The sequence below is a fragment of the Porites lutea genome, chromosome 6 (assembly GCF_958299795.1).
Source record: "Porites lutea chromosome 6, jaPorLute2.1, whole genome shotgun sequence".
In the NCBI taxonomy this organism is placed as follows: domain Eukaryota; kingdom Metazoa; phylum Cnidaria; class Anthozoa; order Scleractinia; family Poritidae; genus Porites; species Porites lutea.
The window spans coordinates 30765714-30792258 of record NC_133206.1 but is presented as its reverse complement, the minus strand read 5'-3'; the positions used below and the strand labels follow the sequence as shown (position 1 = coordinate 30792258).

The 26545-nt window shown below is 39.8% G+C and overlaps 1 long non-coding RNA gene across 1 annotated transcript in view; it reads left to right on the top strand.

Annotated features, from left to right (window-relative positions):
• The window catches only part of LOC140941388 (uncharacterized), a 67627-nt gene that overhangs the window by 22515 nt on the left and 18567 nt on the right, over positions 1-26545 (top strand). The window contains exon 3 of the long non-coding RNA XR_012166458.1: positions 11907-12026. This is a non-coding gene — a long non-coding RNA (uncharacterized lncRNA). The remainder of the gene's footprint in view (positions 1-11906; positions 12027-26545) is intronic.

The following is a 26545-nucleotide window of genomic DNA, read 5'->3' as shown; positions in this document are numbered from 1 at the left end:
AGAGGCTGCATAAAAGGTCAAAGTAAGTTTATAGAGCGGCGGTCAAGTCAGTGTTGTTGTCAGTGATCTTTTTTAATACTTTATTTCCAAAAATAGTACTTATCCTTTGGTCTATGTTTTGTTTGCGCCCCTTTTGACACGGCAACGTAAATTTTTCAGGCGTTTATTTCACAATCAGGGAAATCCTGCAAGGCCGCGCTCTAGAATAAACCCTGGTTGAGTTGCATTTTATGCACATACAGAAGAAGTGGACTAGATCTGAGTCAAATAAACTACCACTTTCATTTTTTAAACTTCCCTTCTACTATTTCTTCCCTTCTGTTCCACATCTCTTGCATCCCAGGGTGATTGATATGTACAATAAAAGGTCTAGAGACGTTCTCCCGGAGTCCATAGATCTAAAATGCTTGGCATGTGCTTCTTAATTTAGAGATAGAGTTGTAAGGATTCCCAACCAGCTTGTCAGACTAGCCAGTGCATTTCTCCTTGTGTAATGATGAATGTTTTAGAACTTTAGTTAAATCTGAGTTACATGTACTTAACAACAAATAAGGCAAATGCATTGGTTGATATGAAAAATATTCATCAATTGATCTAATGTTGCATAAAATAGTGTACTGAGTTGTGTACTTAGAGAACTAAGCCAGAAGATTCACACAGTTGTTCAACCAGTTTTCGTTAGCAACAAGATCCATGAGATCCTTAAAGTCCATGGGAAAAAACTGCCTAAACCAACAGTGTGCAGTTTAATCTTTTCAGGGTGACTTGTGCGATGTGAGTTATGTGGGTTATACACTGAGGCACTTACATCAGTGCTTGAGTGAACACAAGAATGTGTCTTCTTCCATTGGTGAACATTATAAGAACAAACACTTTGCTATCCCGAAAAATCTCGACAAATGGTTCTCTGTCCTTTAAAAGTGCAATAACAAGTTCAATTGTTTAGTGCATGAAATGTTGCTAATGAGAGAACTAGCACCCTCTCTAAATGTCCAATTGGATGCAATTCGAGCAAAACTTTTTGTGACTTTTGCATATTTCATGTATGCTAATCTTCAGCCAGAAAAACGTTTTTGACAGTTTGTCAGCAAGCATTTTGAACTTGATATGGGGTCAAGATGACACAGAAACGTCGTTCTTTCTTGCCCACATTGTTTTATACTTGAGTTGTGTTGTGCATTAAAAATTATCAACTATTGGAAAGTTACTGTAGTAGAGGTAAACAAAAATGTGAGGCATGCAAAAGTGCAACATTTTTGTGCTTTTTCAATTTAGCCAATGGCTTCATGTCGTTTTCAAAAGCTAAGAAATTAACATGATTAATTCAATTTAAGTTGGCTGCTCAAATCTTTTGCCTTGCCTGATTGCCTCAAACATTCTTTGTTTGAAAATTTAAATGCTCCTGACAATATGCGAATCTTTTTGTCATCATGTCTATGTATTTTTCTCTTTTTTATATCCTTGATGATGAAGGTCCTAGATAAATATTTTCTCGTTATTCATAGCCTCAACCACTGTTTGCTTATAGTACATGTATAACAGTTACATTGGCAATATATAGCTAATGTTATGGTCCTTTGTGGCTTAATCTTTAGATGCTGATAAGTAAGTTTCAACCTTAGTGTCTAATAGCTTGATTTTATCTGTTGCTGTATGGCTACATCGTACATGTTTTTTTTAGACTACTGGCATCATCTATAGTTTGAGTGTTATTCTCTACGGCATTGTGTATTTGATAGTGGGTACTGACAAATGTATAGTTTGTAGGTATATAGACACAAATCATTCTAATTTTCAGACTGTAGGTAAATTGTATATGTAAATTGGCACAGTACATGTAGCATGTCCCTGAGCATGTGACACTAAAAATATTTTGAAATATTGTGTAATTGATGGATATTACTGTAGCAGGAATTGGGTCATGATAAGATGAGAAAAACTAGCTCCTATGCATACACCTGTATTTATATAAGTTGATTAGCATTTAATTATCACAAATACACAGTCAAACCTACTGGTGCCACTGCCTCTTGTAAGAGATCACCTCCCATATAAGCGAGCACTTATCCAAAACACCAAATATTTATTTAGTCAAAGCCTTATAGTTGGAAACAATTGTAAGCAGCCACCGCTCTTAAGTGACTGCGACCACCTAATACAATGGTCTGATCACTTTGTTGGGACTCATGGATTTAATGTTGTCCATGACTAAAATCCAATAGTGTAAATTAGAAAAAATAAAGAATGGTGACTAGTGTGCAGAAGGTCATAGGTTCAGTTCCTGTCAAGGATTTATATTTTACCATTCTCGTGACATGTTGATCACATCATTTCTCAATTATTTTTTGGCCTTTTTTATAATTATTATGCTGGATTTTAGTTATATCCTATATGAAAAGCTTTATTTTGTGAGTGTCTTTTGCTGTTTACAATCTGACAGGAGCTTGATTTAACTGTGTCAGTAGGTATGAAATTAAATTAGTTCCTTAGCTCTACCTTGTTCTACTCCCTGATGAACCAGGGTTGTCTCTAAGATTTCAAGTTGCCGGGTAAATACAACAAGTAGGTGGGGAATCAAACGGCTAGGGATTTCTTTTGGTTCTGTTTTTCTTTTGTTTTCCACAGAAAGTAGTTGGGGACCACATTCATAGTAGCCAGGTTCAACTGTGTATACAGTGTGCACCTTACCTGTGATCACAACTCCTGGTTTATGTAGTTTTTTGACATTAATTCTTGCTGTATTCTGCAATGATAACAAAGGATATAACTGTTTTCAATGTTATGATGTGCAAGCTAAGTGAAGAAGTTAATTTATTTATATAACTTTATGAGATATACCTGTACTTATTACCTCCCTCTTGACGTAACTTACCCATGGCCTGTGTGTGACAAACCAATCATAAACTTCACTTGCATATTTTTAATTCCTCAGTAAGGATGTGAACACTGAGTTAAGACATGACTGCGTGCCTATTTTTTTTTACAGTTTTCTGGCCCATAACATTGTGATAATATATGTTAGGATTCACAAAAGAGAACAGTTGTTTGTTGTTTCGGTTAAGTATAGTTCAGTGTGTGGTATACAATGGGCAGAAAAACTGCTGACCACAATTGAACTGATATCCTCCTCTTTCATTTTTCATTTCTATAACATAATAATTTGAAGTGTTTTTGCCCTGTAGGCACTTTTGCAGAATAGTACGAATTGGTTTATCCTACAATGTTGTTTTGTACCTTGATGTTTTCAGCTCTGGTTCATAATTATTTTGACAAGTGGGTGTTGGTTAGTGTGTTGATAGACTGGATGTTAAAACTACAGCTGTACAGCACTGTGTTATTACTGTAAGATTATTTTTACATGCATTTAATAAACTCTTCCAATTGGCGGTGTTTTTGCATAAAGGCTCTATGCCGGGTACCACACAGAAAGCACACAAAAGGTAATGGGCAAAATTCTGGTGGCAGGGAAGCGCTTAAATCTAGGGGTAAGGGGACCAGGAGAGAAGCCCTCCTGGGGGGAGACAAGATCGAGTGGTACCGGGGGTAGCAACCCTGGACAGGAGTCCTGATCAGTCTCCAGGGGTGAGGCCCATATCCCCCAGTCACTAGGAACTAAGGGGAACCAGTAGGGGTGGCCCTCCTGGGTGGAGTACAGATCAGGTGGGATAGGGGGTCCACACCCTGGAGTGGAAATTTTTCCAGACCTGTCTCCAAGGGCTAAGCCTTACTATGAGGTAAAGTGCAGCCAGGGGTTGCGCTTCCCTGCCACTCCTTTTATTGGGAAGCAAGACTGTAGTTCCACATCCCTGGAACCTAATGAAGGAATGAGACCTAGTCCAGTATAATACCATAATATAAATTATTAATCTTAAAGATACATGTAGGTGTACATAAATAAAATAATGATCTGCTTGAAATACGTTCTGGTCGTGCGAAATATATAGTGAACATAAGTAATAATCAAAAGAGCTAAACAAAGGTTCCAGTCAGAACAAAGGGTGGGTGGGAGGGAAAAAACGCTGTTGTGACTTTGTCAAAGAGAAGGATACATTGTAATCAAACAACTAGTCACTGTTCATCGTTCTTTCTTGTACTTTGAACTAGTATTTACCATAATACTTAGTACAAAGCTTATCCAAATGTTGCACATTGTGTGACATACGAATAGAGACATGATTGTTGCTAGTATGTCAATAAGTGTGCTTTCATAGGGCATAATTCTCAGGTTTATTAACATCAGTTATGCTACCATAAACTTGAACTTAATAAATCATAGTAGTAGAGGTAAAGCCAATGTTGAGTTTTAGCTATCCTTCCATTTACCTTCTTAGCAATAATTCCACTCTTGTATCTCTCCCTTGTTCATGTACAGTCTATAAAAAGGTTAAATAGATTTGCAGTGAGCAGTTCTAGTTTCCAGTACTGTAGTGAATCTGTTCCTTATTATAACAAATTGCCAGATAAAACATTCTCTTCATCTGTAGCCATATTAAATGCCTTCTTAGACAAACTATCTCCCATTGATTAAAATCTGAACAAAAGGAAAAGTCTTAACTTTGTATTAGTCAATTATGGTGGTATTGTTTTTTGCTGAAAGTCGCTTTGCTACTGTGATAATTTCCTGTCTCGTGAGTGTATTTGTTTAAAATTGAAATTTATTTGAAATGCGTGTACATGTTACCTCTAAGCTTCCTTGTTGATCACTTTCCCTGCCAATGAAAATAACGATTATTTTAGAAGGTAAAAGCCAGCTTACTTGAAATATGTTTATAGCTCTCCCATTATCTCATTGGTGGCTTTTTGACTTTAATCAAGGAAAAGGTGCAAGATTTGAAAACCAGCTTCAGTGGCAACCAAGTTAAGCGCTATATACTTAATCCTTTCTCGGGGTGCTTTGCAACATAAGAGTGACAATTAGAAGGTGCAGCCTTGAAAGCTGGCTCACTGTAGTTTAGTGCAACAGTAAACCAACCTATCAACGTGATGATCTTAAGAATCCTCAGCTATCTGCAACAAGGTAATATATAAACAGTTCAGTTAGTGTTGTATATACGCAATTAACAGTCTGGCTTGAATCCTAAGTGACATTCAAATTGTCCAGCCCACAACTTTGGTACAATATATTGACATCACAACTTAGATCACTAACTTAGATATCTGTTTATAAACAACCACACAAAGTAACACTCCAAAAGCTTAGAAAAAATCATAATTAATTTCAATTCTATTACATGTACCCCCGTACCTCCATACTTAATGGCACATCTGAGCTTGTTTGGCTGAAATTAGAACAAGGAAAAGGAAAATGTGATCAGAACAAGAACAACTGCCAAGGAACTTATGCAACTTTCTAAAAGTGGAAAATTATTGTTCAGTTTTATATAATACAGACAGTTTACATATACTGTCCCTAAAAAGTTGTTGTCAGTAGCGAATTTGCAAACTAGCAGTATAGATGTCAAACAGTGAAATTCTAACTTACCCATACTGTAAATCATTCTGAAAATAAGAGAGAAAGAACCAATGTAAGCAAAATAATGATAACAGTAATATTATTATTATTGTTATTATTATTATAACCAATAGGCTGAAATTGTTTCAGCAAATTAACAGATGCCATGAGTTTCGTAATTTACAGAGTAAATTAGCTTACTTAGAGTTTGACTATAAGGAGGAACAAGAGAGAAAGCCAGATTGATTTACAAAGTGAAGCAAAAATAAACATCCGTTGTCAAATAGTTTAAATAACAGGCACTAACAAGTGTTGCGATATATTATTTTGTCGTCATTGTGTAGACAGTGTGTACACATGTCTACTGTAGCTGTTATTAACGTTCCATCCAATACCTTAAGGACCTGAGGAAGTGCTCATGTTGTCTCTGTACAGCCGATATTTTCTACGACATTGAAATTGTTTCATCTCACTGAAATCGAAGTTGAGTTTGAGAACTTCCCCTGTTTGACAACTTCGCACGTGTTTTACTTCTTGTTTCGTGGGCAACTACGTGTGTGCATTCAAAAATCTAATGCAGTTGGCCTGGTAGTAAAGTTTGAGGTTGTGATTTTAACTTACGTTGAAGTGTTGTCGTGAAGCCATTTTCAGGAACTGCAAAAGAATAAAAAATATAAAAACCCTCTTCTGGCGTATGTAGCACTATTCGTCGATTTGTGCTGTGAAACGTTGATTGGCGAGGTGAATACGAAAAATGAACGTTGCAATGTTATGGTTATAGGTTCGCGACTTCTGTAAGGGATACAGGTATGTGATTTGAATGGTCGCATATCTCAGTACGTGGCCTCGGCCTTCATCCTGATCTTTTCGCAGGTGCTTGTTCTCCCAGTATAGCCTTTTCCAAGGAATTGTGCCTCTTTATTTGCAACATGTAATACATTAACAAATTCCAGAACACAAAAATCTTTAAAATATAGCTAATTCTCCAACAATTGCGTCGGTCGAGTGATCGGACCTTTAATAAGTCTTGAATCCTTGCACCATCTTGTGTATTAAAACATTGGTAACATAAACACGTACAGCATCATCGCGCCTTTTCCCTTTTCAACCGTATCATGTCTAAATGAGCTTTTGTCTATAGTTATCGCTTAACTCTTGCAGGACGTGAAACTAGATTGAAACTCCGAGCAAGGCTAAGGGCTCGATGGAGTATTGTTCGGTCCTAGCCTATCTTGGAAAGCGATATAATCTCAAATTGGACTAACAACGTTTACTGAAAGCTTACCTTTTTTGGTTAATAACAGCCGTAAAAACTGTTCTTGTCGACTTTAAGTGAACAAGTTAAACCACTGAGCCACGTGCAAAGAGAAAGGACTAACCCAGACGCGAAGATATGATTACATTGACATCTTATCAAACGATTGGCTTTCTAAGATAAGACTCGACCCTATTGGTCAAGGAAAAATAAATCATCATCATCATCATCATCGTCGTCATCATTGAATATATATCCAGAATAACCCTTCAGTACCAAGTACTGTTATCAACGGGGTCCTGCTGACTAAAAAATTAAAAATCTAATGAATAAGAATAAACAAAAATATATAAAAAGAAAACATGCACTAGGTTAAAAAACGTTAAAAACTACAATAAAAAGTGACAAGTAATAAGAAAAACTGAAGAATAAACAGAATATATAAAAAGCAAACATGCACTAAGTTTAAAAAAAAAAACGTTTAAAACTACAATAAAAGTTACAAGTAAAAATCGTCCAAGGCTTTTCTAAATACAGTCGAACCTCAATTATCCAGACGTCGATTATCCAGATTTCTCGATTATCCGGACTTTTTCTCTGGTCCCAATTTGGTTATGAATATTTATTAGTTATGATCAAGATCCGTAGCCATATCCTTTTTAAAACTACAGCATTGAAAAGTGCAGTCAAAAGCGAGGTTTCTTTGTTTTCAAACAGCAAAAACAGCGCACGGACGTGTTGTAACTAATGAAGAACATTCAAATGAGTTCTGATTGGCTTAGAGTTGCACTGTTGCTTAGTGAAATTTCACGCTCTACTACCTTTTATTGGCTCGCTCGGCGTGGTATGCAAAACAAACAAGCTAGCGTCACGAACGAAACTTAGAATGAATGTTTGATAAACTTAATGGCAGTCAATTAAAAAGCGGGGCACCTAGAAAATAAAAACTACAGCGCGCAAAATCCAGTTTCACCTTGCAGTGGCGGATCCAGTGGAGGGCCCTGGGGGACCCCCCCCCCCCCCTTATTTTTAGACCGAACTGAGGCCCGAAGGGCCGAAGAAATTTTTTTGGAGACCGGGCTCCCCCCTATCTAAAGGTCTGGATGACCGCTCCCCTCCCCCCCCTTATCTCAAGGTCTGGATCCTGCACTGCCTTGGGTAGTTTTGCTGCTTTCCCATTGTTTCTATAGTTTAAAGAATTATGGTGAAAACGTTGAAAATAATCCTAAATGGGAAACATGTGGTTCCATTGAGACAGTCAAAAACAAAACAGCACGGTTTCTTTTGTAAAAAGTTGTCAATTGTTAAAAATCGAAGATAGCAGTTCTCCGGACTGCATTTCAGGGTCATGATTTCGAGGCTTCTTTTCTCAATGGAGCGGATCATGCGTTTGCGGGACTCTGATAATCCAAGACTATTATAGCCGCAATACGTAAATATGGCTCATCTGGAGCGTCATAGTCTACTTTTTGAGTACCAGCGTGGTTTCCGTCCGAATCACTCAACGGAACTAGCTGTTACTTACTTCACAGGGGGAAGATTTTCTTCGGCAGGTTTGCTCCAAACAAAGTCACGAAGAACGATTAATTTGCTTTTCAGATTTCTAGCAATGTTACTGAAATATTCACAAAAGCTGTTTGCATTGAAGCTTTTGTCAGTTGACTTTGATCCATTTATCATAAACGCCGAACGGTACCGAAAGGTAACTTGGTAGGATAGAGTTTCTTGATGGCTGACAAAAATTTAACAGGAGAGTCAGCACAATCTTTAAGGAAATCTCGATTATATCTGCTTTTACATTTTTTAACAAGGCCAGAGACTCTGTTGCGTTGCCGTTTATAAGAAGACCAATCACATTTTTCAAGGAATTAGTCCTAATAATCATGTTACATGTAGCTTTTACTAACCCTTTTCTTTAAGTCCTAAGAAAGGCAAACGGAATGTAATTACCAATTCGACTTTGTAACTTTTCTCGGCCGTTTGCACGTTTGAAAAATTTCATAAAAGGTAGCTTTTGTTTTTGAAGTCGATCAGGTTTTTGCAGATCGTTCTTTTGGTTCTTGTGTTGTATTTAAACTACCTTTTTTATGATGGAGTGAAGATTCTGCTGTTGGATCATTATATTACAGCAAAAATATTCTTCAACTCCAACAATGTCAGTGTTGAAAGTTACGCAGAGCTGGTGTTGAAGAAATACTACAATTATGGACAAAAGTCTTGGGCAACGTTTGCATTTCGAGGACGTTTTCCAATTCACACAGGCCTAACCCCTCCCCTTACCCCACAAACAATGTTGGACGCGTGTATCCAGAATTTTTTCCGAGTATAGAGTGGGGGAAGGGAGAACTGAAAGAAAATTTCGAAAAGGATGCAGTGTTTTATGAGGGAACCCGAAATGACAGAAAAATAAATGAATATTGCATTACTGTCCCGAGGGCTTTTGTCCATGATTGCCTGAATCCTGGTTTTTTGGGAAAAATAGTCTGTTTTCTCCATTTTTCCTTCGCCTTTTAGGCATTTTTTACGAGGCAATAGACCTTTTTCACAATACTCGCCATCTTTGCACGTGCTCTATGATCGATGGGATAAAAGCTATGTCACGTGGTACTTCAGGGGGCCAAAAAAGTGATAAAGTTTGGCAATAGGAGTAATCGCGGTCGAGTTTGTTTATTCTAACAAAACAAGACGACAATTTTATAGTCATGCAAAATGTACGTATCGAGTTTTGGCGAGTTTTGCGTCATTACTGTTTGCCATGAAGACATGTACGGTCGCTACTGCATCCAAAAATGATCACTTGCACCCATATTTTGACATTATCGCCTTTAAGTTGAAAAGGTCTTAATTTCCTGTTGTCTAGAATAAACAAAGACTAAACAAACTCAACCGCGATTTCTTCCATTGACAATTTTTTTCCTCTTGTTTGCCCCCTGAGAAACCACGTGACATTGCTTTTATCTTATCAGTCCTTAAAAACGTGTGCAAAGATGGCGGGTATCGTGAATAAGGTCTATTCCCTCATTAGCCATATCGGGCCCATTCCCTTAAACTGGAGCCGAGTACAGGGGAGGTTGGTCAGCAATGAATGTATCGAGCATCCTGCACAGTACTCGGTCGCAAAAACACAGTGTATTATCAATATTCGCAAAAAATTAACAAATGAAACACGGCTAAGGTATATTTCAACTAAATATTGATTGCATGTGAAATAATATGCTTCAAAAAGGCCATCCCGTAAAGTGTACTGACTTGATTCAGTAAAGAAAAATTATCTTGTTATTTTTTCTCTCGATTTCAGAGAGAGTACTATGACTAGAAAGCTGAAAATTGCGTTTTTCGCTGTTAATAAAAGCGCCAAAGGATGTAGCTACAGATAAATTCGTTTGGATATATTGGTGAAGGTGGACAGTCTTTTACCAGTCACAACTTTCCTTCAGTTTAGAAATATATTGTTTTTGAAGAACCTTGGAAGACTTTGAGATGTTTCTGAAAAGTTTTTCTTTTAGTGTTGTACAAATGACAGGGGCTGCTATTCACGTCGCTTAATTTTTTTTTCACGGCCGTTCCATCTTTTGGTAAACATTGTTAGTTTCTTTACCAAGACTACTGGGTTTTTTGACAGTCGTGCTCATATTGAGTACTGGCGATTGTAATGTTGACATTTATCATTATACCAAGTAAAGGTCCTCGTGCTTTGTCGTATATAATGACAGTTTTCCTCTGATTACGGTCAAATCAACCCTACATGTCGCCGTTGGTGGAGCACCTTTGTAAGATAGGAAATGGGAATGCAAAAATAGACAGTGATGCTGAGAGAACTACTCGCCCAGAAAAGATCAACGCTCTGATTCGCAAGAATCAAATAAATGCTGCCCGCAATGAAAACACGAAACATTATAGGGGATGGTGAGACACAGCCAATAGAATTACGGGTAGGAAAACTTAGGGCGTTCAGGTTAGCAAAGTAATACACCCGTATGATATTAATGCATATTTTCAGGCTATTACCACCGATTATACATATGAGGCCCCGAGGCCCCTAGAGATACCTGATCGGTACACGTGTCGCTGAGGTCAGGTTGCTTTCAGTGTGGAATCTCCTAGGGCATCAGACGTAAACGTTTACTGGTCCTGATGAGATTCCTTACTGGCTCTGCCAATACTATGCTGATTATCTGGCCCGTATAATCAGGAAGATCTTCAACAATTCAATTAAACTGCAAAACGTTCCACGTCTATAGAAATTAGCTAATGTGACATGCATTCCCAAGGTATCTCCACTAAGCGAGTGTAGTCAGTTAAGACCCATCTCACTTACAGATATAATCATGAGAATTTTCGAGAGGCTTGTTTACAAACAAGAAATATTTGCTACTTTGCAGTCATCGATTGGGACCAACCAGTTCAGTTGCCTATCAGGAGGGACATAATACCACAATGGTCCTCCTTAAATGTCAACATTGTTGACTGAACTGGGTGGATAAGGGTGCAGACTTTGTCTTGATTTTCGCGTTAAATGTGAAGACGAATTTCCTGTCTTATTTCCCCGTCTGTTTAGGCGGAACATAGACGGGTAAATTTTCGACGGGAAACTCGTCCTTAACCGTATTCATATCAGACATGTTTCCCGTCCAAGACGGTTTTCCGTCTCTAATATGAATTCGGCCAATATAGGCGAGATACTTCTTCTCCTTTAAATCATTTCCATCCTCATCTCTCTTTTACTTTGTGCTCCCTAGTTCTTTCATGCCCATTATCTGTTCTTCTAATGTCTTCTCTTTACGTCTCAGGAAAACTCGATACTGTTTCCCCTAGTTCAAGGGCCTTTTTTGAGTTAGCGCCCCTACCGTAAAATTCCGAAAATAAGCCCTCAAAATATAAGCCCCCCAAACTGGTAACGCAAAAAACCGTCCGTTAAATCGCCCCTCCAAATATAAGCCCCCCCGGGGGCTTGTACTTGGAAAATTGCCCTCAAATACAAAGTAAAACAGAGCAAAAACAGTAAATTTACTTCCAACTATAAGGCTAGCCCAATAGATTTTGAAACGCAAACTTCCCTCCGTAGATAAGCCCCTCCGAATATAAGCCCCTCAAAAAGGGCCTTTGAAAAATATAAGCCCCGGGTTTTATTTTCGGAATTTTACAGTATTTTTGTATTTTCAGTATTAAATATCCTTTTCAATTTTGCTTTTCCTACAGGCCTAACGAATCATAGAAACTCAGGTTTTTTTCATGGATTTACTCGTTGGAAGTCGTATGGTTTCATGGCGGGGAAGACTTTAAGTGGCTTCACTCTCGCTAACCAACACTTAAACAAAGGTAATTAGGTTTTTACCGTATGATTTTAAGTTAGGGTATTAAAAAAAAATGGTGCTGTTGGGTGATTTTTAAACCGTGACGTGATAAGGATTATTTAACTTGTTATTGTTCTCTTTCTTCCCTTGGGCTTCTGCCCTCGTTCCTCCGCCCCTCACGCACGCTTTGGATCTATTGTGACTCAAAAAAGAAACATAAGAGACTGCTCGGAGTCTAGTAAGCTTTAGCGGTCAGTGCGTGCTTTGTCAACACGCTACGCTTGGTGTTAGAAACTTGTTATGGCACTCCTGCTCGTTTGTTAAACAGTGTTGATAGAATGATCTTCTTTTCTAACCGGCCAGAAAGCTGATTGTCTTGATTTAAAACTTTACTCTGTAAGGTCCATTGAATTTAACATTGATATAAATGGCTAATTGCTATTTATTAAGAAAATAACGAATAAAAGCAGAAAAATAGCCACTTCATCACGCCTTTCCGCGTGTTCCTGTGGAAAATGAAATTGGACGTAATTAGAAGCACATAACAAAGGTATTTTAGCAAATAATTGCAGAAAAGGCTGTGGTAAATAGTGGATTATTATCCGTTGTGGCTAAGTGGTGGCTTTACCAACGTTTTGAAATTTATAACCACATTAATACTAATACTAATACACTGTGTGTAAACTCGCAGTCCTTATTATATAGGTCATATTAGAAATGGGTCATGAGATTCCAGAAACTCGTTTGCTTTCATTGCAAAGTTTTAGATATGTGCTACCGTCTTTAAATTTTTGTATTCTCAGTACAAATACTGACAGTGTAGAATTTCTTTTTACAAGGATACAGGGTTTATCTGATGGGAAAATACGAGTCCAGATTAATCGACCTTCATTGAATTAAAAACTGATGCAAATATTTCTGCAAAGTGTTTTAACGTACACAACCGAGTGGCCAAAATTGAGTGCCGCCCTCTCTATATCCTAAAGAATAAGTATTAGTAAGTTCACAGGGTTGAAACTATGCTGAGAAAGCAAGTTCTTAAGTTTTCTAAAATGCATGAGATGCTTGACATGATTAGGCACAGACCCCATACTTTGTATTTGTTAACCGGGTAACGAGCTAGCCTGCGAACACAGCCGTTTCTCCTCGCTCTTCGCCGCTGGGGACGTTTCGCGAGGAATAACGTCTGCGACTCAGCGACAGAAATTCCATACTGATGGGGTAAAATCTGTCCGGAATCCGGTCAGAAGCGCTGATTGGTCGACGGATAGTTACATTGTTTCAGCTATTGTTTACGAATGACAGACAAAAGACAAAAGGCCGCGAAGGTCAAATGTAAACGCGATGAATCTCTAACAAAACAGTCAAAATTGGTGAAATATATTCTAGAAGAAGCATTTGAGTTTTGCTGAAGGTCGTTTAAACACAACACTTAAATAAAATCGAACAGGAGAAACGTGAAATTGAACATAATTGGATGTGGAACCTCATGACTACCATATATATAATGTAAACATTGATTTATGTCATCAGTATGGAATTTCTGTCGCTGATTCGCAGACGTTCCTACGCGCGAAAGTTCCCCAGCGGCGAAGAGCGAGGAGAAACGGCTGTTTTCGCAGGGTAGTAACGAGCTCCACTTTTGAAAATTTCTGACTTTAAGCTCGTGATTACAGCTCTTCTGGTGTAGCCCCGACGTTACATCATGGACCATTACGCCAGTCAACCAATAGAAATTGCGGTCTATTGCTTAGGCCCAGTCCACACGTAACCAGAGATTTCTTCTTCGGTTTACCTACCTTTCACACCTATCCGGTGAAAACGGTCTCCGAAAACGCTTTTCAAATTAGAGATTTTTGAAAACGCCGTTATTCTGTACTTGTGTGGATGGTTGGAAACGAAGACTTTAGCAAATAATAGGCTCTTTGCATGTCTGTGATCATTTGATCAACTTTCGGCAAACACGAAAGCAGTTCACTTTTGAAGAATTTTGTTAGCACAAGCTGAAAAAGCGTATTAAAACTAGGTAACCTGTAAATTTTCAGCCGTATATCTCCAAAATAGCGATTGCAACGCCACCGAAATTTAGTAGCATTTGTGTGAGAAAAACAACTGTTGCCACCCAGTCACGCTTGAGTGGTTTTCCATACAAATTCTTGTAAATTCTAAAATTTTTAAACTGTCGTTAAATCTTTCCCTTACGCATATAAGGGCTCAAATTGCCTGTTAAGAATTAAAAGGATATTTGACCCCTGTTATGCTGAAGGAAATATTTCACGACAGTTTTGAAAATTTCGAGATTACAAGGATTTGTATGAAAAACCATGTCAGGGTGACTGGTTGTTTTTCTCATACAAATGTTTCCAACTTTCGGAGGTCGTTGCAATCGCAACTTTTGAGATATATGGCCCAAAATTCTTAGGTTACCTAATTTTAATATGCTCCTTCAGCTGGTGTTAACAAACTTTTTCAAAAGTGAACTGTTTTCGTGTTTACCGAAAGTTGAGCAAGTGATCAAGTCATACAAAGAGCCTCTTACGTCACAGTGTTGGATTCCAGTAAATGCGCATGCTCCCATCAAAGATGGTACCGTTGTCAGTCACTATTGCGTTTTTATGTGGTTGGGCAAAAATGATTAAAAGACGCAACGTGTGGACGCGGCTTTGTTTGAAAAATGAGAAGAGAACTCTCCGTTTTCAAACAAAAACGGTTGTGTGTGGAGAGAGCTTTGGTTTTCAACGGCACAGAGGAATCACTGATAGCATGGATTATATCCTTGTCCGCCTTTAAATCGTGTTGCGTCTTGACTACTTTATTATATAAATGACTCAAATATGAGATTCATATCTCTATTGTACCTGTGGCTCTGGTCGCCGCCTATTCATTGCCACGAGATTTTCGGAGCTGAAAGAAATTTAGAAGCTGTAGATAAGCATATAACATATAACATAGTTATGCTCAGAAGTAACTAGTGAATGTGTACCTAATATGTTTAATTTGACGGACTATTTCCCTTGTTATCTTATACGGGTGATACTGAGTGTGAACAGGTGTTCGTCTACCAAGTAATAGTTCTTTTTATTGCCATGAATGATATTCATCGTGCTTTGTGTATGTAGGTTCGTTTACCGTTTTTCTAACGGATAGCCACTTTTTTGCTGATTGAGACGTTTCGACCGTGTTTTCCTGGTCTTTAACAGGTGATGGTGTTGATTGGTTGTGCGGGGCTGTAAGTGGCAAGGAGGAAAGTGATAATGATTGGTGTATTTCAATCCTCGCTGATGCCGGGTTGGTGGATTTTGATCCTCGTTTTTCATACCACAAAAGGTTCCCTCCGTGGTCAAGGGGCTGCTAGGTTGTGTGACTGTGGGCATTCGTACTTCCGGAATAACAATTCCATTCTGGTTTCCGTTGTTACTGTTAGCTGATGCCTTAGGCGGATGGGTTTTATTAGACTTGTATGAATCGGGCTCGCATGGTTGCAGTTTTTATAAGCCCTCGTATAGTGGTACTTCGTCTTCTTTCAGTTTCAAAACGCCTGGTAAATTTTTGCCTTAGTTATTGGATCAAACAGCAAAACATTTTGACTGAAGTTTGCTATTTTTCTTTTGATAGATTTTTTCCCCCTAAAGCAGCAATACCTTCGTCACATAGCGCCTAATTTAAGAAACATCTTAACTAGAAATACGTATCGCGCAAACTCTCGCGAAATTCGGTGTTGCACTCACGTTAAGCCGAAAGAATATCCCGTCTTGAGCAGTCCTGCTTCATTATGTCTTGTTTTCTTCTTTTTCTAATTTCATTGTCCTATTTGATTCTTGAAATGCGTATTGCAAAGCATATTTAGCAATATTTCGGTCGCCAGACGGACAATAAAAAAGAAAAACACGGCACTCAAATTAGATTCAACGGCCGATCGACGTACAGAGCTGAAACTCGATGGAAAAGCGCCAAATTAATTCTGGATTTGTCTCACTGCAGCATTCATTGAAAGTTGATTCCTGGATAAAAGTAAGGTTTTGACGGTAAAAAGGCGAACTGAAACGCACTTTCGGCAAACATATCCCGCGCCCTAAGCAAATTCTTCGACGAAGTGAGAAGCAAAACTCATTGGGGTGGGTAGAAAACGAAGACCTAACACCCAAAAACGAAGACCCCCCTCAAAATCACTTATAAATATCTAGAAACGGGTATCTCGACCTCATATGTGTAAGAAACAACAATATCTTCAATTATACAAAATTTCAACCAGGGTCTTCGTTTTCTACACAATCCCCCCGGTGTGTAGAAAACGAAGACCCCCCTCAAAAACACATGGAAACGGCTGGAAACTGCTTTTAACCACTTCTAGACACTAAAGGGGTGTAAGAAACAACATGGCTCCTGACGATTTCCAATTATACAAAATCTCGACCAGGGTCTTCGTTTTCTACACAATCCCCCCGGTGTGTAGAAAACGAATACCCCCCTCAAAAGACCCTGGTCGCAATTTTGTATAATTGGAAATCGTCAGGAGCCGCGTTGTTTCTTATACTACTTTAGTGCCTAGAAGTCGTTAAAAGCAGTTTCCAGCCGTTTCTAAGTGATTTTGAGGGGGGTCTTCGTTTTCTAAACACCAGGGGGATTGTGTAGAAAACGAAGACCCACCACCCTTAGCTACACATAGCTACACATACCCACACATAGCCACCCACAGGTGCACATAGCCACCCATAGCTACTATCCTGGAATTCTCCCGCTGCTGGAGACAGTATCCAAGACCAGTTGCAGAGATGTTTTATACGGTTTTAATATCACAACTCTTGTATGGACTTCACACGATCACAGATGAAAAACAACTCTCTAAGAAAAGCAACGCTTCCAATTAACAACATATGTTGGGTGTATATTTCTGGTCACTTACATGTTCCTGTAGTTAAAACTAAAATTGGATTGCACAATTGCGTGATGTGTGCCCCAGTCCCCGACACAACACATAGTTACACATAACCACACATAGCCATTCGTAGCCACACCTAGCTACACCTAGCTACACATAGCCACAAAGAGCTACACACAGCCACCCATAGCTATACATTGCCACACGTTGTTACACATAGCCACACATAGCAACCCGTAGCTGCATATAGCTACACAGCTACACATAGCCATTCATAGCTACACATAGCCACCCATAGCCACACATAGCTGCACATAGCTACACATATGTGTGCCACTGATATTAGTATTATAAAGGAAGTAAAGGGAGATGTAAAGAATCAACCATAAGAGGACAGAAAAAATCTGAGCCCCAGATGAGATTTGAACCCACAACCCTCCCTGTTCTAGATCAGATGCTTTAACCTCTGAGCTACTGAGGACTTGTTGGCGAGCAAGGGTAATTTTTGTGGGTTGGACTTGTGAACTGCGTCAGGCAGTCAGGCAGTCCATCACAAGCAACACATTAAGGCTTAACTGCATCACGCAGTCACATTAATTGCAAGAAATGCCGAACTAATATGTTCTGACTGCAAAGTTTGCTCTTACATGTTCAAATGCAACTGTCCAGATTCACCAGTCACAGGAACAATCTGTAAGCACATACACAGTGGCAAATACAGGGGAGGGCCTCCCCCCCCCCCTTATTTTTAGACAAAACTGAAAAAAAATTTTGGGAGACTTCGTGGCTATGTGCGGCTTTGGGTGGCTATGTGTAGCTATGTGTGGCTATGTGTGGTTATGTGTAGCTATGTGTAGCTATGTGTGGTTATGTGTAGCCATGTGTGGCTGTGTGTGGCTATGTGTAGCTATGTGTAGCTTTGTGTAGTTATGTGTGGTTATGTGTAGCTATGTGTAGCTGTGTGTGGCTATGTGTAGCTATCGGTAGCTGTGTGTGGCTTTGTGGCTATGTGTGGTTATGTGTAGCTATGTGTGGTTATGTGTAGCTATGTGTAGCTGTGTGTGGCTATGTATAGCTATGGGTAGCTGTGTGTGGTTATGTGGCTATGTGTGGTTATGTGTAGCTATGTGTGGCTATGTGTAGCTATGTGTGGTTATGTGTAGCTATGGGTAGCTGTGTATGGGTATGTGTGGCTATGTGTAACTATGTGTGGTTATGTGTAGCTATGTGTGGCTATGTGTAGCTATGTGTGGTTATGTGTAGCTATGGGTAGCTACGTGTAGCTATGTGTGGTTATGTGTAGCTATGGGTAGCTGTCTGTAGCTATGTGTGGTTATGTGTAGCTATGGGTAGCTGTCTGTAGCTATGTGTGGTTATGTGTAGCTGTGTGTGGCTATGTGTAGCTTTGAGTAGCTATGTGTGGTTATGTGTAGCTATGGGTGGCTATGTGTAGCTATGTGTGGCTATGTGTAGCTATGTGTGGTTGTGTGTAGCTATGGGTAACTGTGTGTGGCTATGTATGGTTATGTGTAGCTATGTGTAGCTATGTGTAGCTATGTGTGGCTATGTGTAGCTATGTGTGGTTATGTGTAGCTATGGGTAGCTGTCTGTAGCTATGTGTGGTTATGTGTAGCTGTGTGTGGCTATGTGTGGCTATGTGTAGCTTTGAGTAGCTATGAGAGGTTATGTGTAGCTATGTGTAGCTACGTGTGGTTATGTGTAGCTGTGTGTGGCTATATGTAGCTATGTGTAGCTGTGTGTGGCTATGTGTAGCTTTGAGTAGCTATGAGAGGTTATGTGTAGCTATGTGTAGCTATGTGTGGTTATGTGTAGCTATGTGTAGCTGTGTGTGGCTATATGTAGCTATGGGTAGCTGTGTGTGGCTATGTGTGGTTATGTGTAGCTATGTGTAGCTGTGTGTGGCCATATGTAGCTATTGGTAGCTGTGTGAAGCTATATGTAGCTATGGGTAGCTGTGTGTAGCTACGTGTGGTTATGTGTAGCTATGGGTAGCTGTGTGTGGGTATGTGTGGTTATGTGTAGCTATGTGTGGGTATGTGTGGCTATCTGTAGCTATGTGTGGTTATGTGTAGCTATGGGTAGCTGTGTGTAGCTATGTGTGGTTATGTGTAGCTATGTGTGGCTATGTGTAGCTATGTGTGGTTATGTGTAGCTATGGGTAGCTACGTGTAGCTATGTGTGGTTATGTGTAGCTATGGGTAGCTGTCTGTAGCTATGTGTGGTTATGTGTAGCTATGGGTAGCTGTCTGTAGCTATGTGTAGTTATGTGTAGCTGTGTGTGGCTATGTGTAGCTTTGAGTAGCTATGTGTGGTTATGTGTAGCTATGGGTGGCTATGTGTAGCTATGTGTGGCTATGTGTAGCTATGTGTGGTTATGTGTAGCTATGGGTAGCTGTGTGTGGCTATGTGTGGTTATGTGTAGCTATGTGTAGCTGTGTGTGGCCATATGTAGCTATTGGTAGCTGTGTGAAGCTATATGTAGCTATGGGTAGCTGTGTGTAGCTACGTGTGGTTATGTGTAGCTATGGGTAGCTGTGTGTGGGTATGTGTGGTTATGTGTAGCTATGTGTGGGTATGTGTGGCTATGTGTAGCTATGTGTGGTTATGTGTAGCTATGGGTAGCTGTGTGTAGCTATGTGTGGTTATGTGTAGCTATGGGTAGCTGTGTGTAGCTATGTGTGGTTATGTGTAGCTATGGGTAGCTGTGTGTAGCTATGTGTGGCTATGTGTAGCTATTTGTGGTTATGTGTAGCTATGTGTGGCTATGTGTAGCTATGTGTGGCTATGTGTAGCTATGTGTGGCTATGTGCAGCTATGTGTGGTTATGTGTAGCTATGTGTGGCTATGTGTAGCTATGTGTGGTTATGTGTAGCTATGTGTGGCTATGTGTAGCTATGTGTGGTTATGTGTAGCTATGGGTAGCTACGTGTAGCTATGTGTGGTTATGTGTAGCTATGTGTGGCTATGTGTAGCTATGTGTGGCTATGTGCAGCTATGTGTGGTTATGTGTAGCTATGTGTGGCTATGTGTAGCTATGTGTGGTTATGTGTAGCTATGGGTAGCTACGTGTAGCTATGTGTAGCTATGTGTGGTTATGTGTAGCTATGGGTAGCTGTGTGTAGCTATGTGTAGCTATGTGTAGCTATGTGTGGTTATGTGTAGCTATGGGTAGCTGTCTGTAGCTATGTGTGGTTATGTGTAGCTGTGTGTGGCTATGTGTAGCTTTGAGTAGCTATGTGTGGTTATGTGTAGCTATGGGTAGCTGTGTGTAGCTATGTGTGGCTATGCGTAGCTATGTGTGGTTATGTGTAGCTATGGGTAGCTGTCTGTAGCTATGTGTGGTTATGTGTAGCTGTGTGTAGCTATGTGTGGCTATGTGTAGCTATGTGTGGTTTTGTGTAGCTATGGGTAGCTGTCTGTAGCTATGTGTGGTTATGTGTAGCTGTGTGTAGCTATGTGTGGCTATGTGTAGCTATGTGTGGTTATGTGTAGCTATGTGTAGCTATGTGTGGCTATGTGTAGCTATGTGTGGTTATGTGTAGCTATGGGTAGCTGTCTGTAGCTATGTGTGGTTATGTGTAGCTGTGTGTAGCTATGTGTGGCTATGTGTAGCTATGTGTGGTTTTGTGTAGCTATGGGTAGCTGTCTGTAGCTATGTGTGGTTATGTGTAGCTGTGTGTAGCTATGTGTGGCTATGTGTAGCTATGTGTGGTTATGTGTAGCTATGTGTAGCTATGTGTGGCTATGTGTAGCTATGTGTGGTTATGTGTAGCTATGGGTAGCTGTCTGTAGCTATGTGTGGTTATGTGTAGCTGTGTGTGGCTATGTGTGGCTATGTGTAGCTTTGAGTAGCTATGTGTGGTTATGTGTAGCTATGGGTGGCTATGTGTAGCTATGTGTGGCTATGTGTAGCTATGTGTGGTTATGTGTAGCTATGGGTACAGGGCTCGACGTTGCGACCCGTGGGGTCGCCAATTTGACCAGCTTTTACTCAGTGGCGACTAAATTTTCATGCCTGGTCGCCAACCTGGCCCCCAAGATAGGTGACTTTCTTCTTTGGGTAAACGTACACTAATGATAATTTGTTATCCTTTACACAACTAACGGATAGCTAACGGTTTTTCTAACGCTCTAACGTTTTGCCCAAACGCTCTAATGGTTTGTCTAAACGTTTTAACGATTTGTCTAAAGGCTTTAACGATTTCTTCCAACACTCTAATCTACGTTTACTTGAAAGAGGATTGTGAAATGAATGAATTCGACGGAAGACTTTAATCGACTTTCGGACAAATCGATCGAAATTCTCAACAGATCGTCCCGTGTTTCTCCGGGAATGACTTTAAGCGCATCGATATTTAAAACAATTTCTTTAAGTCGAAGATGTATCTCGATTGCGGACTCGATAACAGATTAATCTGATAAAAGGTCAAGCTAATCGAAGCTAATCGAGAACGAACGGCGCTTACTTCTCGAGCTTCGCAATTCTTGTAAACAACTTTACGCAAATTTCTGTTTAGCGTGACGACGCAAATAAAAGCTCTGCCGTATTTTATTGACTTCTAATTAAGTAAAGTTGAAGTCATGCTGTTTGTCTCACAGACTTCTCGCGAAATCAACTTCTTTGCCCGAAAACATTAGCAACGTTTCCTCTTTCTGGTCTTTCTGGAGACTTTCGATCACGTGTTAGGCAACCGCGCAATAGATGAAGTTTCACCGATGTTCAGTTCTGAACATGCAAATACATGGGACGCAAAACAAATTTTGCAGATTTTGTTCTTTCATAACCCAAATAAGTTTTTTTGTGATTCCTGAATTTTGTTTTTTTAATGTGTATTCCATTTCCTGAACCTTAAGCTTGAATACCTGTTTGAGGAGATTTACGCTTGAGTGCGGATTCATTTTACAGAACACCGGCTGGTAATCGAGCGTCAGCGAAAACCATTCGAAAGAAAGTTCAAAGGAAGTCTAAACCATTCATTTTCTGTTAAGGCTAAGTTAAAGATGTTAAGTTTATTTTATCCCATTAGTTCTTAAATATAATTTTTGGCGACTAGAATACTTGTACTGGCGACCAATAATGAAAACTTGGGGGCCAGTTGGCCCCAAGATTTTTTTCTGACAGTCGAGCACTGCCGGGGTAACTGTGTGTGGCTATGTGTGGTTATGTGTAGCTATGTGTAGCTATGTGTAGCTATGTGTGGCTATGTGTAGCTATGTGTGGTTATGTGTAGCTATGGGTAGCTGTCTGTTGCTATGTGTAGCTGTGTGTGGCTATGTGTAGCTTTGAGTAGCTATGAGTGGTTATGTGTAGGTATGTGTAGCTATGTGTGGTTATGTGTAGCTATGTGTAGCTGTGTGTGGCTATATGTAGCTATGGGTAGCTGTGTGTGGCTATGTGTGGTTATGTGTAGCTATGTGTAGCTGTGTGTGGCCATATGTAGCTATGGGTAGCTGTGTGTGGCTATATGTAGCTATGGGTAGCTGTGTGTGGCTATGTGTGGTTATGTGTAGCTATGGGTAGCTGTCTGTAGCTATGTGTGGTTATGTGTAGCTGTGTGTGGCTATGTGTGGCTATGTGTAGCTTTGAGTAGCTATGAGTGGTTATGTGTAGCTATGTGTAGCTATGTGTGGTTATGTGTAGCTATGTGTAGCTGTGTGTGGCTATATGTAGCTATGGGTAGCTGTGTGTGGCTATGTGTGGTTATGTGTAGCTATGTGTAGCTGTGTGTGGCCATATGTGGCTATGGGTAGCTGTGTGTGGCTATATGTAGCTATGGGTAGCTGTGTGTGGCTATGTGTGGTTATGTATAGCTATGGGTAGCTGTGTCTAGCTATGTGTGGCTATGTGTAGCTATGTGTGGTTATGTGTAGCTATGTGTGGTTATGTGTAGCTATGGGTAGCTGTGTGTAGCTATGTGTGGTTATGTGTAGCTATGTGTAGCTATGTGTGGTTATGTGTAGCTATGGGTAGCTGTGTGTAGCTATGTGTGGTTATGTGTAGCTATGGGTAGCTGTGTGTAGCTATGTGTGGTTATGTGTAGCTATGGGTAGCTGTGTGTAGCTATGTGTGGTTATGTGTAGCTATGGGTAGCTGTCTGTAGCTATGTGTGGTTATGTGTAGCTGTGTGTGGCTATGTGTGGCTATGTGTAGCTTTGAGTAGCTATGTGTGGTTATGTGTAGCTATGGGCAGCTATGTGTAGCTATGGGTGGCTATGTGTAGCTATGTGTGGTTATGTGTAGCTATGGGTAACTGTGTGTGGCTATGTGTGGTTATGTGTAGCTATGTGTAGCTATGTGTGGCTATGTGTAGCTATGTGTGGTTATGTGTAGCTATGGGTAGCTGTCTGTAGCTATGTGTGGTTATGTGTAGCTGTGTGTGGCTATGTGTGGCTATGTGTAGCTTTGAGTAGCTATGAGAGGTTATGTGTAGCTATGTGTAGCTACGTGTGGTTATGTGTAGCTATGTGTAGCTGTGTGTGGCTATATGTAGCTATGGGTAGCTGTGTGTGGCTATGTGTGGTTATGTGTAGCTATGTGTAGCTGTGTGTGGCCATATGTAGCTATGGGTAGCTGTGTGTGGCTATATGTAGCTATGGGTAGCTGTGTGTGGCTATGTGTGGTTATGTGTAGCTATGGGTAGCTGTGTGTGGCTATGTGTGGTTATGTGTAGCTAAGTGTGGTCATGTGTAGCTATGTGTGGCTATGTGTAGCTATGTGTGGTTATGTGTAGCTATGGGTAGCTGTCTGTAGCTATGTGTGGTTATGTGTAGCTGTGTGTGGCTATGTGTGGCTATGTGTAGCTTTGAGTAGCTATGAGTGGTTATGTGTAGCTATGTGTAGCTATGTGTGGTTATGTGTAACTATGTGTAGCTGTGTGTGGCTATATGTAGCTATGGGTAGCTGTGTGTGGCTATGTGTGGTTATGTGTAGCTATGTGTAGCTGTGTGTGGCCATATGTAGCTATGAGTAGCTGTGTGTGGCTATATGTAGCTATGGGTAGCTGTGTGTGGCTATGTGTGGTTATGTGTAGCTATGGGTAGCTGTGTGTGGCTATGTGTGGTTATGTGTAGCTAAGTGTTGGCATGTGTAGCTATGTGTAGCTATGTGTGGTTATGAGAAGCTATGTGTAACTGTGTGTGGCTATGTATGGTTATGTGTAGCTATGGGTAGCTGTGTGTGGCTATGTGTGGTTATGTGTAGCTATGAGTAGCTATTTGTAGCTCTGTGTGGCTATGGGTGGCTATGTGTAGCTATGGGTAGCTATGTGTGGCTATGGGTGGCTATGGGTGACTATGTGTAGCTATGTGTAGCTATGGGTGGCTATGTGTAGCTATGGGTGGCTATGGGTGGCTATGTGTAGCTATGTGTGACTATGTGTGGCTATGTGTAGCTATGGGTTGCTATGTTAAGCTGTGTGTAGCTATGGATGGCTATGTGTAGCTATGTGTAGCTAAGGTTGGCTATGTGTGGCTATGTGTGGCTATGGGAGGCTATGGGTGACTATGTGTGGCTATGTGTAGCTATGGGTTGCTATGTGTAGCTATGGGTGGCTATGTGTAGCTATGGGTGGCTATGTGTGGCTATGGGTTGCTATGGCTGACAATGTGTGGCTATGTGTAGCTATGGGTGGCTATGTGTGGTTATGTGTAGCTATGTGTAGCTATGGATTGTTATGTGTAGCTATGGGTGACTATGTGTAGCTACAGTAAAAACCAGCAAGTAAGAACCTACATTTTCTGGAGTAAGCCTAAACAGGTTCTTATTTAAATGGTAGTTAACACAATTTGAGGCTATTTAGGTTCTTAAATAGGTTCTTATTTCAGTAAAAAATCAAGCTACAAAACAAGATGGTAATCAGCCTATTTTTCAATTTAAAAATTTGATACAACAATATTAACCTCTCGCACTTTATTTTTTTATTACATCAATAATTAAATTAGCACTTTTATTTGCACAGCAATGCCAATCTCCTAATTCTCTAAACAGGATTCTTGCACTGCAGCTTTGCAGCTGCATTTCACTTATATGATTTAAAAAATAAGAACCTGTTTAATTTCTAGGCTAAACAGGTTGTTGTTTATAGGGGGTATAAATGGCAAATTTTAGGCTAACAGGTTCTTAATTTTCAGGTTCTTACTCGCGGGTTTTTACTGTATGTGCAGCTATGTGTGGTTATGATTTGCTATGTGCCACTATGTTTGGTTATGTGTAGCTATGTGTTGCTATGGTCCGCTATAGATGGCTGTGGATGGCTATGGGTGGCCTGTTTGTGGTTTTTATATTGTTTTGTAGTAGCATTTGGTCAGCGGTATACTAAAGAAAAACTTGGAGCCATTCCTGCAATTGACCCCATGTAACTGATTGTTGATTTTATCTCGGTGTAACATGAATTCAAAGGTAGATTGCCAGAAGAAAGTAAGGTTTTGACAGTAAAAGAGCCGAACTGAAATGCACTTCTGACAAACATCATGTAACATGCATAACCTGCGACCTAAGCAAACTTATCGGGGAGATGTACTGACAAAATGTTTTTTTATTATTATTATTTCAATTTTCTCTCTTATTTTGAAACTACTGGTCCAAATTGCTACAATGTTTTCTTTAAAATGCTTTTGCGGGCGAAATTAATTCCCAAAACAACGCTGACCAAACTTCTCGCACACTACCAGTAAGCTGCAAGTGACAATATTGTGCACAAACAATGAATCCCAGTCACTTTGCTAAATTTACGCACAGCACATGAATTTTAAACATTAAACATTTTTTAGGTTGCATTCGATTGATCATATGTTCTGGAATAGGATGCATTATCTCTGGATTATTCCAGATAGTATGCCTGAAAAACATAATTTTATTATTTTCTTCAGAACAGTGACCTTCCGTCTCTGAATTTATGTCACACAAATGGTCTTAAAAGACAACATTCAATTTGTTACAACAGGAATATATTAATTTTTTGTATATTTTTTTTTTCATAAAAAATAATGTTAAAAAGGAGGACAGGGAGGGAAGGCGTCAGACTGTATAGATGATAAAAGGAACTGGGTTTTTTTTACCTCTATTAAAGAATCAACATCTACTGGGATGTTAGTTGTCCATGAGTCCACAACAGGGACTCAGTGCTTCACCCAACAGATCGATGGACTGTAATCAACTTAAAGTAACAGTTTAACAAGATGTATCTTTATTGTAGTGTGCTTGATATAATGACAGTTTAATGCATGTAGAAGGACTTCCCTTGAAGGTCGTAAAGATTTTCTTTTTCTTAAAAATTGAGGATGTTACATGGCAAGCAGTTCTTATTATTTTTTGCCATAACATAATGTTATTTTGTAATGCAGAGGTCTTATTACACACAATGTTTAGTGTACCACTTTCCAACAATCACATCATACAAGTATTAGTAGAGTACCCATTTATTCAAATAAGCTCTGCCCTCAAGTAAGTGCTGCCTCCATATAAGCATTTCAAGTTAGACCAATATTGGTAGTCAACGCTGTCTTGAATGAGCATCTAACCCTTCTAGCAACAATTTTTTGCTTTTTGAAAGTCCTGTTTTACTTGCTAATGACAAAAATTTGTACAAGCCTTGTCCTCCACCTAGTGTTGCCCTAAAATAAGTGCCATACTAAGAAGTCAAAAA